At 41.4% G+C, this 17,005-nt stretch overlaps 1 long non-coding RNA gene across 1 annotated transcript in view; it reads right to left on the reverse strand.

The window, feature by feature from the left end:
* Positions 1 to 2,224: 2,224 nt before the first annotated feature.
* Positions 2,225 to 17,005, reverse strand: part of LOC148004638 (uncharacterized) — a 266,612-nt gene continuing 251,831 nt past the window's right edge. The window contains exon 2 of the long non-coding RNA XR_015625301.1: positions 2,225 to 2,334. This is a non-coding gene — a long non-coding RNA (uncharacterized LOC148004638). The remainder of the gene's footprint in view (positions 2,335 to 17,005) is intronic.

The following is a 17,005-nucleotide window of genomic DNA, read 5'->3' on the forward strand; positions in this document are numbered from 1 at the left end:
CTCCAGTGTTTCTGCACATGAGCGTTGTCTGTGGTCCAATGCTTCTGCACAGGAATGCTGTCCCCATTTGCCCCCGCTTGAGGGACATGGGATGTCACACATAGCACAGGGTTATTTTCACCCCTTCTACACTTTGTTTTTATGCACCTGCTCCTTGTTTTATCTTCATGCCCCGAGTCATATTCTTTGCTGGGTCTGGTAACACTTCTGATTCATGGCTCCCCTGTGTCCCTAGCCTGGACGTAGTCTTTTTGTTCAATTCTTTTTAATCTTCGTTTTCCCTCTATCCCTCTCCTGTTAATCTTGGAGTATATGATTATACTCCATTATATAAGAAATGAATATGTTAAGGGAATTATATATCTTAGATGCAGGGTGGACAGTCTCTGCTTTCCACTGGCTTTGACATATGCCTAAGGCATATAGAACATGTAACTCTAGCACTTACGTAAGAAAGATGGGTGTGACATGTATTTGGACACAGCAAATACCAGAAAATCATTTATGCTTTGTGCTTTCCCTTTTTTTTTTTTTGTACGTAAGGATGTGTGTGTACACATGTCCAGGTATGTATGCACATGTAGGCCGAAGGTCAACAGCAGGTGGTATCTTTCTTAATTACTCTCCACCTTCCGGTACATACAGGGTCTCTCACTGACTCTAGGTCTCACTGGTTCCTTGAGACTCGCTGCGCAGAGAGCCTCAGGTCCCTCCTGTCTCCACCTCCTCAACGCCAATTACAAGAAGAGCGCTGCCACGCCCATCTTTTTGGGTTGCTGGGGCTTGAACTCACATCTTCAGATTTGTGTGGGAAAGCGCCAACGGAGCCATTTCCTTAGTCACCAGCTTCGTTGTGTTCTCGATGTGGAAAGCGAGACGAAATGTACTTGAAAAGCATTTCTGCACCCCAGTGTAAGCTTTTCATAGTCCGGCAAGTTTACCGTGTGCCGTACCCACAGTGGGAAAGAAAAGGCGCCAGAGGAGCTTCCGTATGTCCCGGAGGAACGGAGAAGAATTCACATCAACAAAACACGCCGTTTCTCAGCTTCACCATATGCTTTGGAAACACAGAGTTTTCCTTATAACGTTACATGCCTTCGACTCACCGAAATACGGTGAGAGCGTGCTACAAAACCGTAGACGCGAATGAAGAAAAAGGTCAAACCCAATTAGAAGTGTTTCTGACCATAATGAAGGAAATCCTCAGGGATGGTTTTCCTGTCGCCCAAGAAAAAGCTGCATTCTGACTTAGACTTGAAATAGGCCTTTGATGAAGAAAATGCTTAGTTTCAAAGTTAAGTGTGTTACTGTCTTATTTTTAAAATGTACCCAAATGGGACATGTTAATATCTAACTAAAAATATGCTGAATGTTTTAGTGTGTGAAATTTTGGTATTTCTTTATTTTTAAATTTTCATTTTCTTACTTCATGTGTATGAGTGTTTGGCTTGCATGTATGCATGTGGGCCCTGTGCACGTCTGGTGCCGGAAGAGGTCAGAAGATCCCCCTACTCTGGAGTCACAGATAGCTAGCTGCAAGCTGTCCTGTGGGTGTTGAGAACCGAACCCGAGTCCTCTGCAAGAGCAACAAGTACTCTTAACCGCCGAACCAACTCTCCGGCATCTTGATTTTGAGGGGGGGGGGGGGTGTGCAGCGAACTTTTTTGATGGTATTCAAGAGAGAAGGGAGGGCTCCCTAGGCCCCTCCTGTTATTATGGGGGTCTGGGATGGAATTGTGAGGGAGACGCTCAGTGTTGGGGGCTGAGTTGGGATGGGGACTCCTCAGCAACTGAGGGCCTCTCTCTTGTTCTCAGTGTCCTTGCGGGGCTGGGCTGGGTGGTCTAGGGTTTCTTACTCCTTGGAGGCCATGTAGGCCATGAGGTCTGCCACCCTGTTGCTGTAGCCATATTCATTGTCATACCAGGAAATGAGCTTTACAAAGTTGTCATTGAGAGCAATGCCAGCCCCAGCATCAAAGGTGGAAGAGTGGGAGTTGCTGTTGAAGTCGCAGGAGACAACCTGGTCCTCATGGAGCCCACGATTCCCTCGGATGCCTGCTTCACCACCTTCTTAATGTCATCATACTTAGCAGGTTTCTCCAGGCAGCATGTCAGATCCACAACGGATACATTGGAGGTAGGAACACTGAAGGCCATGCCAGTGAGCTTCCCGTTCAGCTCTGGGATGACCTTGCCCACAGCCTTGGCAGCACCAGTGGATGCAGGGATGATGTTCTGGGCTGCCCCACGGCCATCACACCACAGCTTTCCAGAGGGACCATCCACAGTCTTCTGAGTGGCAGTGATGGAATGGACTGTGGTCATGAGCCCTTCCTCCATGTCAAAGTTGTCATGGATGACCTCGGTCAGGGGGGCTAAGCAGTTGGTGGTGCAGGATGCATTGCTGACAATCTTGAGGGAGTTGTCATATTTCTCGTGGTTCACCCCCATCACAAACATGGGGGCATTGGCTGAAGGGGCAGAGATGAGGACCTTTTGGCCCCACCCTTCAAGTGAGCCCCAGCCTTCTCCATGGTGGTTAAGACATCAGTAGACTCCGTGACATACTCAGCACCAGCATCACCCCATTTGATGTTAGCGGGATCTCGTTCCTGGAAGATGGTGATGGGCTTATGACAAGCTTCCCAATCTCAGCCTTGACTGTGCTGTTGAACTTGCCATGGGTAGAGTCATACTGGAACATGTACACCACGTAGTTGAGGTCAATGGAGGGGTCATTGATGGCGATAATGTCCACTTTGCCAGATGCAGAACAGACGGCAGCCCTGGTAACCAGGAGCCCAATATGGCCAAATCTGTTCACACCGACCTTCACCATCTTGTCTATGAGGCGAGACGGGCACTGTAGGAGAATATGCGGCTGTATGTGGAACAGGGAGGAGCAGACAACCTTGATATTTTTTAAAAGTGTATTGTTAATTAGATTTCTGATCTTAGGATTTTAGTTTTTGATAGACAAAATGTAATTTAGATACATCCAAGATTTCTGTAAGAAGAGTAATGGCATTTGAATTCCTCTGCCTGTGTGTTATGAGTATTGAGTATTGAGTACTGCCCTTTAAAGTTCTGTTTCCATTTGTTTCCTCCATGAGTCAGTTCTGAGTGTGTGTGGTTTTTTTTTTTTTTTTTTTTTAGGAGCTAGATGGGACTTGTGGCCTCCAATTTAAAAACAAGTGTCTCATCCTGTACTGGCTAGTTTTGTGTGTCAACTTGACACAAGCTGGAGACATCACAGAAAAGGAGCCTCAGTTGTGGAGATGCCTTGATGATACCCAGCTGTAAGGCATTTTCTCAACTAGTGGTCAAGGTGGGAGGACCCAGCCCATTGTGGGTGGGGCCATCCCTGGGCTGGTTGTCTTGGGTTCTATAAGAAAGCAAGCTGAGCAAGCCTGGAGAAGCAAGCCAGTAAGCAACATCCCTCCATGGCCTCTGCATCAGCTCCTGCTTCCTGACCTGCTTGAATTCCAGTCCTAACTTCCTTTAGTGATGAACAGCAATGTGGAAGTGTAAGCTGAATAAACCCTTTCCTCCCCAACTTGCTTCTTGGTCATGATGTTTGTGCAGGAATAGAAACCCTGACTAAGACACATCCCTTCATCTTCAGTCACGGTGTTGTCCCTCTTCAAGCAGCAGGGCTTTCTGTCTTCCTGCTTCAATGCAGGTTTTCACCACTGCGCACCCTATCACAGGACTAGGCACACTGCCGACAATTTTTCCATTCCCACCTTGGTGCTGTGGCCAAGGCACTACTAGTCCCACCTAGAATTCCTCTTATCTTTGCGTTCTAAGGTCACAGTCCCTCTTCCTTCGAAGTCATGAGATCCTAGACCCAGCATCCTTCCCAGAATAGGAGCATAACTTCCTCCCTCCTTCCCTTCCTCCATCTTTCCCTTCCTCCTTCCCTCTTTCCTTCCTTCTCTTTCTTCCTTTTATCGTTTCCTTTCTCCCTCACTAGTCTCCCCTTCCCCATCCTTTCTTTGGTTCTTACTAAATGCCCCAGGATGCCCTGAAGTTCATCCTGTAACCCAGGTTTGTCTTCCAACCCTCAGAAATCCTTCTGCCTCATCCTTCCAATCGCTCCATATTGTCTTTCCTGTTGCTCATTTTAATTTACGTCATCGAAAACCCACTCTGCTTTCCTAAGCTGAGGCAAACCTGAATGCTTCCTGTCTTCTCTCGGGGGTTGCATTTAAATCTGGGCCACCATTATGGCATAGACAGAGTCAAAGCGAGGATGGTGGGTATCTGTTCTTACCAGCAGCTGCTTGGTGCACACTCCCTTCTCTGTTTCTTTGGATCTTGGTCCAGATGGGTCTTACCACACTCACTAACATTGTTTGAAGGACTTGGATTCAGCAAAACTCACAGCTTTGTGCTGTCCTTGCATGCACAGTGCGTTACATGAAACAGGTAAGTTCAGCACCTAAGCATCTCTCTCTCTGTCTCTCTCTCTGTCTCTCTCTCTCTCTCTCTCTCTCTCTCTCTCTCTCTCTCTCTCTCTGTCTCTCTCTCTCTCTGTCTCTCTCTCTCTCTGTCTCTCTCTCTCTCTTTTTCTCACTATCTCTCTCTCATTCTCTCTCTCTGCCTCTGTCTATCTCTGTCTCTCTGTCTCTGTCTCTGTCTCTGTCTCTGTCTCTGTCTCTCTCTCTCTCTCTCTCTCTCTCTTTTTCTCAGGAGCATAAGACCATTCTTTTAGGTCAGTGGGGCTTCCTAAGGTCCTACCTCTCACATAACACACTGATATTCCTGGCATTTCCCCCTTCCTCTCCACACACACACAGAACCTTCTGAAGAACCATCTACGTCTAAGTTCATGTTTGTTCTGGCACTTCTTGCTTCTCCCCCTCTGAGGAAATGATGTTTAGTGAACTGTGTGATGAGGGGATATGAGAGGAGTTACATGGGAACTCTTTTCTAACCCCATCCTGTTGCCTCTGGGTCCTGCTAGGGCTAGGCTTTTGAAACCTTCAGTACGTGTGTACTGAAATGGGGCAGGAGGCATTTTGAGTGGGAAATGGTACCCCTGCTCTAAGATGCCGTCCTCTGTACTAATGCGTGCACAGTCTTAAAAATAAAGCATGTCTTTCCTGCCTCCAGGTAAGCTGTGACCTTATACTTTTTCTTTTATTAACTCTCTAAATCAGTGGTTCTCAAGCTTCCTAATGCTGCCACCCTTTGACACAGTCCCTCTTGCTGTGGTGACCCCTACCATAAAAGTCTTTTTGTTGCTACTTCATAAGTGTACTTTTGCTACTGTTCCGAATCGTGATGTAAATACCTGATATACAGAAAATCTGATGTGTGACCCCTGTGAAAGAGTAATTCGACACCCTAAAGGGTCACAACCTACAGGTTAAAAACTGCTTCTCTAAATCATGATATAAACCCAGAAAAAAGACAGAGGAAGGGCTACAATTAACCTGAATTTAGATAGTTGCCAACATATACAATGAGGGATCAGAATGTCGAATAACAGAAAAAAAAACATGCCAATTGAAATGTATATCTTTGGCACTAACTAAGCGCATGTCTAGCGTCCCATGATGTCACAGCTATGAGAAGAAATACCTTACTGTCTGATGAGCCAGCTAGTTAGTCATGCCATTAATGCTAAAAGCTTTCTCTGTTCGAATGTTTGCTCTATGCCAAATACGAACCAGTTTTACCAATCACATTACAAAGTGTGGTGTTATTTATTCCCACCATTTATTCTTTAAGAAACAGCCACGGCTCACGGAGGTAAAGTCTCTTTCCCCAAACCCAATAGTGGCAAATACAGAAGTAGAAGCGGGTCACAGGCTTATTTGATCTCTAATCCTTAATGCTTCCCCGCGATCCATTCTCTATAGCCAATGTTATTTGAATTATTATGTTGTTAAGGTGTGACTCCAATATAAGGTATTTGTACGTCTATATGCCTGTGCACATATACATGTAAGTTATACTCAAATGCAAAAAGCAAAACAAGTAAAACCTTGAATTTCCCAATGATACCAAAATTGGAAGATGCTCAAGTCTGTTGTATAAAATGGTGTAATAATTGCATATGAACTAGGCATTGCCTTCTGTGTACTCTGAAGCATATCTAGATTACTAACAACACTTGGTGGTATTGTCTTACACTTTTCATAGTGTATTATTAAGGGGATAATGAAAACAAAGGAATCTGTCCATGTTGCATATTCTGTATGTGTGTGTGTATGTGTGTGTGTGTGTGTGAGTGTGTGTGTGTGAGTGTGTGTGTGTGTGAGTGTGTGTGTATGTGTGTGTGTGTGAGAGTGTGTGTGAGTGTGTGTGTGAGTGTGTGTGTGTGTGTGAGTGTGTGTGTGTGTGTGTGTGTGTGTGTGTTCAGTAAATCCCTTCCTTATCTAGGGAATTGAATGTGGTTTGGAACCATCATAGGAAAGACTAACTATATCACTTTTGTGTTTGCTGTTAGAATCTAGGTGCTGTCATTTTTCTATGAAGCCTACTGATTCATTTAATACATTTTTTATTAAAAAAAGTTTTTTATCTGATGTATTCTGATCATGATTTTCTCTCCTCATCTTCTCTCAGATCTTCCCGACCACCCCGTTCATCCAGCTTCTAATCTTTTTACCATGTCACTTATTAATAAACGTGGGCTGCAGTCTTGTATTCTTGGTATGCTTAAACCAAACATTGAACTTATCAGGCCTTTTAGGCATGGAGGAGATAACAAAAAGGAAGAATGCTTGTGTGAATTCTGTGGGGATAAATGTTTGCTCTCTGCATTGCCTGGCAAGATGGTGGCAGTGTTCTTTTTTTGGGGGGGGGTTGCAAATAAGATATGTTTGTTTATATTTTCCCTCAGGACTTAACGTTCTTATATATCTAAAGCCCTCTGAAGGGAGAGGGAAAAGTGCAATACATTTTACAATAAGACATTGTCCCTGTTTCCCAGGCAGTCAGCGCACCTTCTGTTGGATGTTTGGGATCCAACAGGCAACATGGAGTGTTTTCTAACAGGACCTGAATGAATGCATTTAGCAGAGATATGGAAACCCTAAATATTTATAGGAGGAAAAGGCAACTAAAAGGCACAGTTGAGGGGTCATACTGTATTGAGTCACTTACAAATGGTGGCGCGCAACACCTTAAACACAGGTATGTGAGCTAGGTGTTTTCAGAAGCTCACACCCAAACCCTGTCTGTTTCTGGAAGGCATTCCCGTTGGATTTTGCTGACACTGCACTTTGTTCTTGTCGGGAGGGGTGTTTCTGAGGGCGTCATTAAAAATGTTCAGTGAGGTGGTAGGAGAGTGACTCTGTAGCAAACTGGTAACCTGGCAAACATGAGGTTCCAGGTTCTACCCAAGCACTGTAAAAATCGCCCTAGCGCAAAAGAGCTCATGGTTTATTGGGAAAACATTTGTTCAAGGATGCTCATGCAGTTTTATTGCAGAGAACGGTTGCCACTTGTCCTTTCAATGTTCAGTTAGTGTTTATAGGACAAGGATGTTTGAGGAACTGCAAGAACCGCCATGAATTCTGTGTGTGTGTGTGTGTGTCTGAATGCAGTTTCAATTTCTTTATATTTATTTTAATATCTCTATTTGCCAGGCAGTGGTGATGTGTACCCATCACTTTGTAAGCAGAGGCAGGTGGATTTCTGAGTTTGAGGTCAACCTGGTCTACAGAACGAGTTTTAGACAGCCAGGGTGACAGAGACCCCTCCCCACAAAAAATCGCAATAAATAAAATTCTTATTTACCTTTAGTTTCGTGTGTGTGTGTGTGTGTGTGTGTGTGTGTGTGTGTATGCATGTGTGCTTGCACATGTGTATCTGTTGAACACCTTAACTACTGTTACAAAAACTCAATAATTCTGCACTTTGGAGATCACAAAGGCAGAAAGCAGATCCCACGCTGACATGAGGACCAGGTGGACCAGGTCTCATTGGGCAGTGTGGTAGAAGGGAAAAAAAAGGGCAGTCCATAATTTATAAAGTTCTGTGAGCTTTCCATGTCCTGTCATATAAATTCTTAATGAACGCTTCTTGATTACTTCCCATTTGTTTATTTTAATTTTCGATTTTATTGATTCCTTTATTTGTTCCTATAGGAATCGTCATTGTCTATCTGTTGGGAGTCATAGCCTTTTGAAAATCTTATAGATTGTAGTCTCTGTCTCCTAAAAGAAATTCATGTGTCATAAGTATTCAGAAGGTTAAGGATTCTCAGGTCCCAGAACTTCATCGCTGGATGCCTGGTTAGGATACACATGCTTTCTGGGTGGTGATGGTGGCCCAGGCCTTTAATTCCAACACTCTTGGGGGATCTCTGTGAGTTCCAGGCCTGTCTGGTCTACATAGTGAGTTCTAGGACAGCCAGGACTACACTCAGAGAAAACACATTTTGAAGAACCAGAAAATAAATAGATAAATAAATAAATAAATAAATAAATAAAAAAGGACAAAGAAACACGTGTTTGGTGTTTTTTATCTTGAACACTAGCCACTTTTTTCTTATGATACCTTTTACTGACAATTTGGTTTATGGCTTTTGTTTTTCCTGTTGATTCTTAAAAAGATGTTCTTGCTGTAACAAAGCATAAACGTGTAAAGTGTGCAAGTTTATTTGGCCAGCAGTTAGGGAAAAATGCTGTTTAATAAGGCTAAAGTCTTATGTCAGGACATTGATTTTCAATTAGTATTTGTGAATGTAGAGAATTCTTATGATGTTAGATTTCTTTTTCCCCAATGTCCATATCTTCATCCCTAGAACCTATAATTTCAGGTTGACTATCATTGTATGGCCAAAGGGACTTTGAAAATATGATTAAGTTTAACAAATATGAAGCAGGGTGACAGTTCGGGCCAATAATCTGAAAATTTATATATCTATAAATAAGCAGATTAATAATAGAGCGTTTACAGGCCACAGCAGAGGCAGCTGAAAGGCAAATTTAGGGCCACAGTTACTGCAGCACTGGCTGTGAAGATGGAGAGAGTCCACAGACAGGGCAGCTGAGAAACAAGAAATAAAGGAAGAAAGAATGAAAGAAGGAAGGAAGGGAGGGAGAGGGAGGGAGGGAGGAATAAATAAAGAGTAAAAATCCAGAAAAATCCAGCCCCAACTAATCCATTCATTTCATTTTCACCTAGAACTGTCTGTTATTAATCTTCTAAGTTTAGATCCTGTAAGTGCAATTGATTCTGCAATAGGAGATATTCTGTTTTCAAAAGCATAAAATGATAAAATAAGTGTATGCAAAATTAGGAAATATTTTTTGATTTTTAAAAGAAGCTTGTTGAAGGAGGTATGGCTTGGGGAGTAGATTGATGATATCTCTTTTCCCCTATCTAAAATTACCTGACTGGAGAATCTCAATGAGGGACTGACTAGATCAAGTTTGCTTTCAGTTATGTTTGCAGGAGAATATCTTAGTTATATTAATTGAGCTCTGCCTATTGTGGGTAGCACCATTCCCCAGACAGAGGAGCCTGAAGAGCAGAGAGAGTTGACCACTAGCATGTATACATTAATTACTCTATCATTCCTCCTGACTATGTATGCCCTGTGATTAGATGGTTCAAATTCTTGCTTCCTGACTTCTACACAACAATGGACTGTACCTGGAATTGTGAGTCAAACCAGTTTTTCCTTTAAGTTGCTTTTGTTAGGGTATTTTATGATAGCATCAAGAAAGGAACTAACTCCAAGGGCAACTAAGATAATTAAAAATAATGGTATCTTGATTAAAAAAAGAATAAGGAAACCTAATATCATCATCATCATCATCATCATCATCATCATCATCATCATCATCATCATCATCATTTTGCAATTGTCTGAAACTTGTCATGTAGACCAGGCTGGAATGAAATTCACAGAGATAGTCTCTGCCTACCAAATGCTGGGATTAAAGCATATGCCACCAGCAAATGCCCAGGTGAAGCCCATTTCTTTAAAATAAGAAAAGAAATTAATAAATAGAAAAGATACCAGTGGATTCGCCAGCGGTTCTTGAATTTAGAGTGAGAGGTACGAGCGTATTAAGTATTTAAGAAGACAGAGATAGGAGGCTGTATGGGTTGTTTTTGTCTCTGCTTTCACGGGTGAGCTTAGAATGCGTTGCTTCCATGCCAACAGGCATGTGCTTCTCGTTGTTTAAGCTCGGCCCTAGCAGCCAGGTCATCCACAGTAGCTGATGAAAGGCATGTGATGCCGTCAAGGAACACTTTCTGTTCTAGCCACAAGATGTTTTTGTGCAATTCGGGTTTGTCTTGTTTAGAGTTCCAATAGCAAGTTTGTTGGCAGTGAGAGTCTTGCACATTATAAAAAAAATGTACCCAGTTCTTCATAGAAATAATTTGGAGCCGTAACTATGAATATTTCACTTGGACCTTACGGGAAAATATGCATGTCATTCACACAATACTACTTTTTTTCCTCTATTTAAATTTAATTTTTTTCCAGGCCATGTGTCTGATGATTAGTTTTAAGCTTTAAATATCTATGTATTTATGTATCTTTCTATCATCTATCTATATACCTGTCCATCCATCCATCCATCCATCCATCCATCCATCCATCCATGTGAAGATATGTAGGACAAAAAAAAAATAAAAGGGAAGGATGCTTAAAGGTCACCTCTTTCTTTAAGTGGACTGTGTGTAAGGCATTCTGAACAGACAACTGTATATAGATGTTGGGGATGGAAATGGAACATTTTCTCCTAAGGGAGCCTTAAATATACTTGAGTTAGCTCATTTCCATGAGTCATTTACATTGATTTCCAAGAAACATCCCAGGTTTTCAAATAACCCTTGACTTAACGAACTCCCTTTCCTTCTCTTTCTCTTATCTATTATTCATTCAATTCATATTCAGTCTCTATTCTGGGAATGGTCCTCTGCAAGGTACTGTGAGAATCCTTGAGAAATAAACTGTACACTCCTATCTCAAAAGAAATAGCCCTCTTCCAGAGAAGCCCTGGTGTGGGCCTAAGGAAAGGTTAAATGGCTATGCAAGATGTGTTTACAAGACACGGTGCACTGAGGGGCTAATGAAGGATAATAATAGATAATTGTGAGTCATGCCGATGACAGAATAGGCAGCCGTCAAGTATCTTTTGTACATCAGGCAGATTGCCTGTGTTATCTTTTAAAATTCTCAACAAATTTTGAAAGGGATATTTTTAATCCTCATTTAGGTAATTATAAAATAAATACTTGCTGACTGACTGTTGAAGGCAGTGATGGAGACCCCCATCAGCTGCTGGCTTTGTAATTGTGCCCGAGATTGCTCTTGATTCTCCTAGAATGTTCCAGAGCCCTTCCCATGGTATGCTTCACTTGAGGTGCTATGGGAGCTCCCAGGCCATGTGCAAGGGGTTATTACTTCTGAGATACTCTTTATTTTTCCAACTCTATGAGCCACATAGAATTTTCTCCAAGCTATGTGTCTGAGGATTAGTTTTAGCTTCTAAATACCATCATGCACTGACAAAGACTAAATTTTAGCCAGGCTTCTTTGAATCCTCATCTTTAATAGAACTCAGTCATTTCCTATGAATCAGTTTTAGCAAATAATCCCCTGAAGTCAATTTATATTTAAAGTTGAACTTTCTTTCTTGCGGCAACAGTCTCCAGTAATAATATTATTTGTTGTTTTAAGTAAATTTCCTATGTACATTGTTTTCTTAAAAAATATTTTCTTTAACTTTTTTCCATATTTTCCTTCTTTGTGTTGGAGACAGGGTTTCATGTATCTCAGACTGGCCTTGAAGCTTTATGTAGTTGAGGATGATCATGCACTCCTGATTCTTCAGCTTCCACTTCCTCAGTGCTGGGAATACAAGTACACACCACCATATCTGGTTTGTGGTTTACTGGGGACCAGAACCTCATCAGACACTACCAACTGAGCTACAACTACAACTGCATCAAAATATAACACCACAGTTTAAAATATGTGCTTAGTTAGGAAGCCTCTTGGTGTTTGGTGGCTGAAATGTGTTTCAATTAAAGGGTGTAGAAACAAATGTTTAATGTACGAGAGTTGCCCAATATGTTCTGCCTTGTATTAGCCTGCAAGCTTTCATTACTTTTTTTGTCTACTTTGCAAACATGGGCTGAGAGTTGGTACTTTGCCTCTCTTCAATACAATGATATTAGAAACAAGAAAATTTCAGATAGATAGATAGATAGATAGATAGATAGAGATACTATTTGTCATCATTTAATGTATCTGATATCTGAACAGAAAATTGCAGAAGAACCAACTACTCCTATACTCTGCCCATGGAGATGCCAAAGGGGCTTGATGTTTATTGCTCTGGTAATAAAGAACTTGGTTGTGTTTATTGTGATAACCTTCATCGTTAATTTAATTGGGTGTAGAATAATCTAGATTTCCAGCAAGGTTTCACAAAGGAGGGAAGAACCACAGTGAATATGGCTGGTACCAGACCGTGAACTGGGGTCTCTGAACTGAAGTTGAGTATCTGTAGTCTCTTCCTGCTTCTTGGTCCATCCAGATATTAACCAAGCAGCTCTATGCTTCTGCTCAAATACCTTCAAAATTCAGCTGCCAGTCCAACCATGAAACATTGAACCCTCAGACCACAATATGCCCCTTCCCTTCAGTCGCTTCTTGTCTCATATGTCATCAAAGCAAGAAAAGTAGGCGATGTGCTATGTGACTTGTGGAGATTTTAAAATATTCATCATTGAGATGTATTAGTCACTTTTACCCCTTTGAGAAAAATATCCAAGAGAAATAATTTGAAGGAAAGGATTTATTTTGGTACATAGTTTCAGAAACGTTTGGCCCCATCAGTCATTACCAGTGGGCAGCTAGATGGAGCATATTGGTGGGAAGTACATAGCAGAGCAAAGCTTGTTTTTCTTGTGGTAACTGGGAAGCAGCAAGTGATGAAAAGAGGCAAGGGACAAGATACAACTTTCAAATGCATGTCCTAAAGACCAACTTCCCGTAGATGATCCTATCTCCTAATAGCCTATTCATCAATGAACCAATAATGGGTTAACTTATTGATAGAGCCAGCACCTTCATGATTCCATCATCTGTCAATAGCATCACCAGTTGGGAATAAAACCAGCACATAAACGTTTGGGGTCATGTTACACCTGAACTTTATAGCACCAGGCATAGCCCATTTGGTTGATGCTGCTATCACCATTATGCTTGGAGAAGAAGAACGTGTTAGACCTCAAAACTGGGAAGAAGACTTGAAACGAGGGTGGAGTTCCTGCTTGTAAGATATGATTGCATGGTGTGTACCACGAAGGCCATGCCTGGAATAGACCAAGAAGATCAGGTCTGAACAGCAACAAGTCCCCTGCTATGACTTACAAACTAACTTCACTTCATCTCTTGAACAAGAGCAAGTTTTATTTGGATTTTCCTGACAGACATTTTACCTAGAGGCTGCCTGTCTATGCCTGCTTTCCTTTCCTTTCTGGTTTCTTTCAGGATTTTTGATAGGGGGAGGGGTTACTAAATGACCCCATGCTGGATTTGGACTTTTAATCATTGTGCCTCAGACTCCTAAGTGTTAGAATTCTAAGTGTTGGACCATACTTAATGTTGAGGCTCTTTTAAATGGTTTATGTTTGTTGGACCAATATCAATTGAGGACAAAGCATGAGTTTTACATTTTATTTATTTTTTTAGCCATCTAGTTATTTTTTGATATTTGAGCAGGGGAAATCCAATTCCTGAACACATATATGAAATTCTGAATAAAATATTGAAGAGTATTTTTGGTTTCATAACTGTTCAGTTCTGAATATATACACACACACACACACACACACACACACACATATATATATATATGGTGTGTTCCCACTGATGGATCAGCTTCTAGTCATTCCACAGTTTCATTAAAGATTTTTTTCTTTTTCACAGTTTGCTTTTGTATTTCATTTGCATTTATTTTTGTCCCACACACATCTTTCTTCTTCTTACTCCCATCTGACGAAGGAAAGCTCAAGAATGAGAAGGAAAAGAGGACAAAGAATTAGAGTGTTGAATTGAATCATCAGTTGGACAAATACTGTGTGCAACTCTTCCCACTGGAATGAATACCAATGGTGGAGCATAGAGTACACCAAGAGGCTAGAACTCATGCTAGAATCTTCGAAGAGATGTGGGAGTTCGTGTACAAGTCTTTTCTTGAGCTACTACTGAGCTGTCTAAATCACTCTGTGTAGACATACAACAGCTTGACACATGCCAATTCAACTCCTAACACACTTCCCTTGGAGAGAAGATTGGAAAATAGTAGCTTCTAGGTTTAGTGAATTAAACCAACACATTTGTTACATGCTTATTATGCATCGTTGACTGTTTTTTCCCCTGGGGAGTATGGATAGAATTGTAAGTGATTGCTCCTCAGAGTATGCATGGGTACTGAGTGGAGTCAGGTAAATCAGTGAGCATAACTATTTCTTTAAGAGTTGCTTTGAGTACATTTATTTGTGTGTGTACATAGGGGTCATGGGACACACAGAAGGCAGAAGGTAGCCTTTGGGAGTCAGTTCTTTCTTTCTACCTTATGGGTCTTGAGGACTAAAACCAGTTCATCAGGTTTGAAGTAAATGCTGTCACCTGCTGAACCATCGCTCTAACTCCAAATACAACGATTTCTGGATTTATTACCAAGGAAATAAACTTAAGGGTTACAGCTAAAAGTGTTGAAGGTGAGGCAGATGTGGAACATTCCTAACAGGGACTGGAATGGTGAAAAACAGAAGTAGCAGGCAACGGTGCCATTTACTTTTCTTCCTCCTCGGGAATTCTGACATCACCAGGAGGCCAGAGTCCTCCAGTTAGGTGCTGTTTGGTATCTAGGGAAATATATGTCTCTCAGACAACATGCCACTATCTAAGGGCAATGAAGGAGACTAGACATCTGTTTTCTTTTGTCATCTTTGCTATTTTACCTCTTGGTCTCTTCCTTCTTCTAGAAAAATCTTGTCATTAAGGGAAAGTTGTGTTCATTGCCTCCATGAAAATGCTGAACAGAACCACTTGAGAAACTTCTGTAAATAACTCCTAGAAATGATGCCGTGACAACAGTAAGTTTAGGAAAAAATGCTATGCCATGGAACAGAGGGTCTTTGTATATTGAGTCAATGGTTCCCTTCTGGATGTTCCTCTTCTACTCTACCAAAGGTAAAGGAGATTGGCAACACACAGAGACAAGTTTGAGTGCCACAGACTGGAATTGTATCATGGAATCAGATGAGTAGACATCACTGGTGCTGCTAAACAAAGGACATTGTACACAATGGCCCCCAACAAAAAAAATGATGTGGTCCAATATTAAATGGTGAGTCTGGCTTATGAACATACTCAATCTTCATATCAGCCTTCCGTGTTACCAGAGAACACAGTGAGTTTGGACCTTCCGGAGACTCCTAACCTCTTCTGGATCAGTCATTGTGTTCACATCTTTGCTCTGTCTCCAATTTATTAGATGTGTGTGTCAGAGACCCTGTGCAAGCTATTTTTTATTCTGCAACTGCATTTCTTTCTGTACCATAGAGGTCAGTGTAGATTCAATGTCCAGATTTGACTTCTGGAAGAATATGAGTGATGTATTTGAGTATTAACAGTGTTTGACATGTAACCATCAATCAACAGGTATACAATATTCTTTATTTTCTCCTATAGTAACCTGTTTGAGGGAGACTTTGATTGTCAAATATCAGAAAGGTTGGGAGAGATCACCTAGATTAGCCTCTCTTGTTCCACAAGTTCTTCGTATTGATTAGGTGTCCTGTGAGACATGGAGACGAATGGGGTAGGAAATTGATAGAAGTGTCCTCCTTGGAAAAAGCAACGTGATAACCACTGAGAAGAGCAATAGGCAGATTTGTTTTTTGACATATATTAGAGCTGATAGTTGAAAGCCCTAAGACATCTTGATGTTTGGAGATGTGTTTGCGTATGTGTATGTGTGCGAGCATGCATGCGTGTGTGTGTGTGTGTGTGTGTGTGTGTGTGTGTGTGATTGTAGCCTTGCCTGCTGAAGTAGACTCCTAAGGGATTGTTCAGCCTTCATCATTGGCACCTGCTAGAAGGCTTATTAGAGATAATAAGCTAGAAGTTTTAAACTAGAAGGCTTAAAACTTAGAGACAAATCTTTAAGGGCAGTAATTGCAAGATCCATTACTAGCCTGGAAAGAGTATCTGAAACTGGCTTCACTCAGAAGCAGAGGCAGCCATTGAAGTGCTCATCAGCGTCCACTGAGGACAACCAGCCACTTGGCAAGCAAGCATCCTCTTTCAATAGTATGTACGTTATATCACACGAAGCCCTCCTTACATAGGGTAACAGCAACCAGGAGACTTTCTGGAAGTGTTCAGTGTATTTACTTCTCTTTTTGACAACTCAAGATCCCACATTTTATCCCATACCATGCCTGTGTGATAAGTTTTTCCTGTGACATTGTCACAGTTAGAAAAAAAAAACTTCTACAGTTTTGATGATTGTCTTAGATTCCTGATATGTTTCCGAAGCTTATCCATACGGTGTGCCAATGTGGTCCCATGATCATATTTGAAATTACAAATTGAGAATTATAATTAATAAAAAGTCTTCTAGGAAATTAAGCAAGAGATAGGGAAAATAAATTCTCATTTATTTATAATGAAATTCATTCCTCTTTAATATATTGTATCAGAAGCTGCCATATACAGCCTCAGCTTCCTTTTCTCCAGTGTCCTGGACTCAAAAGCATTCATGTTTTTTTTTTCTTTTCTTTTCTTTTTTTTTTTTTTTTTTTTGGAGCTGGGAACTGAACCCAGGGCCTTGCGCTTGCTAGGCAAGTGCTCTACCACTGAGCTAAATCCCCAACCCCAGCATTCATGATTTTTAGGGATAAAATTCTTGACCAGAATTCCCAGCATGGACTGCTGTCCCTAACCTCTCAGATGCTTCCTTTCACTCTATCTCTTTCTTAAATTAATGCTAAGGTGCACTTT

Source organism: Rattus norvegicus, chromosome 7, assembly GCF_021556685.1.
Source record: "Rattus norvegicus strain SHRSP/BbbUtx chromosome 7, alternate assembly SHRSP_T2T, whole genome shotgun sequence".
Lineage (NCBI taxonomy): Eukaryota > Metazoa > Chordata > Mammalia > Rodentia > Muridae > Rattus > Rattus norvegicus.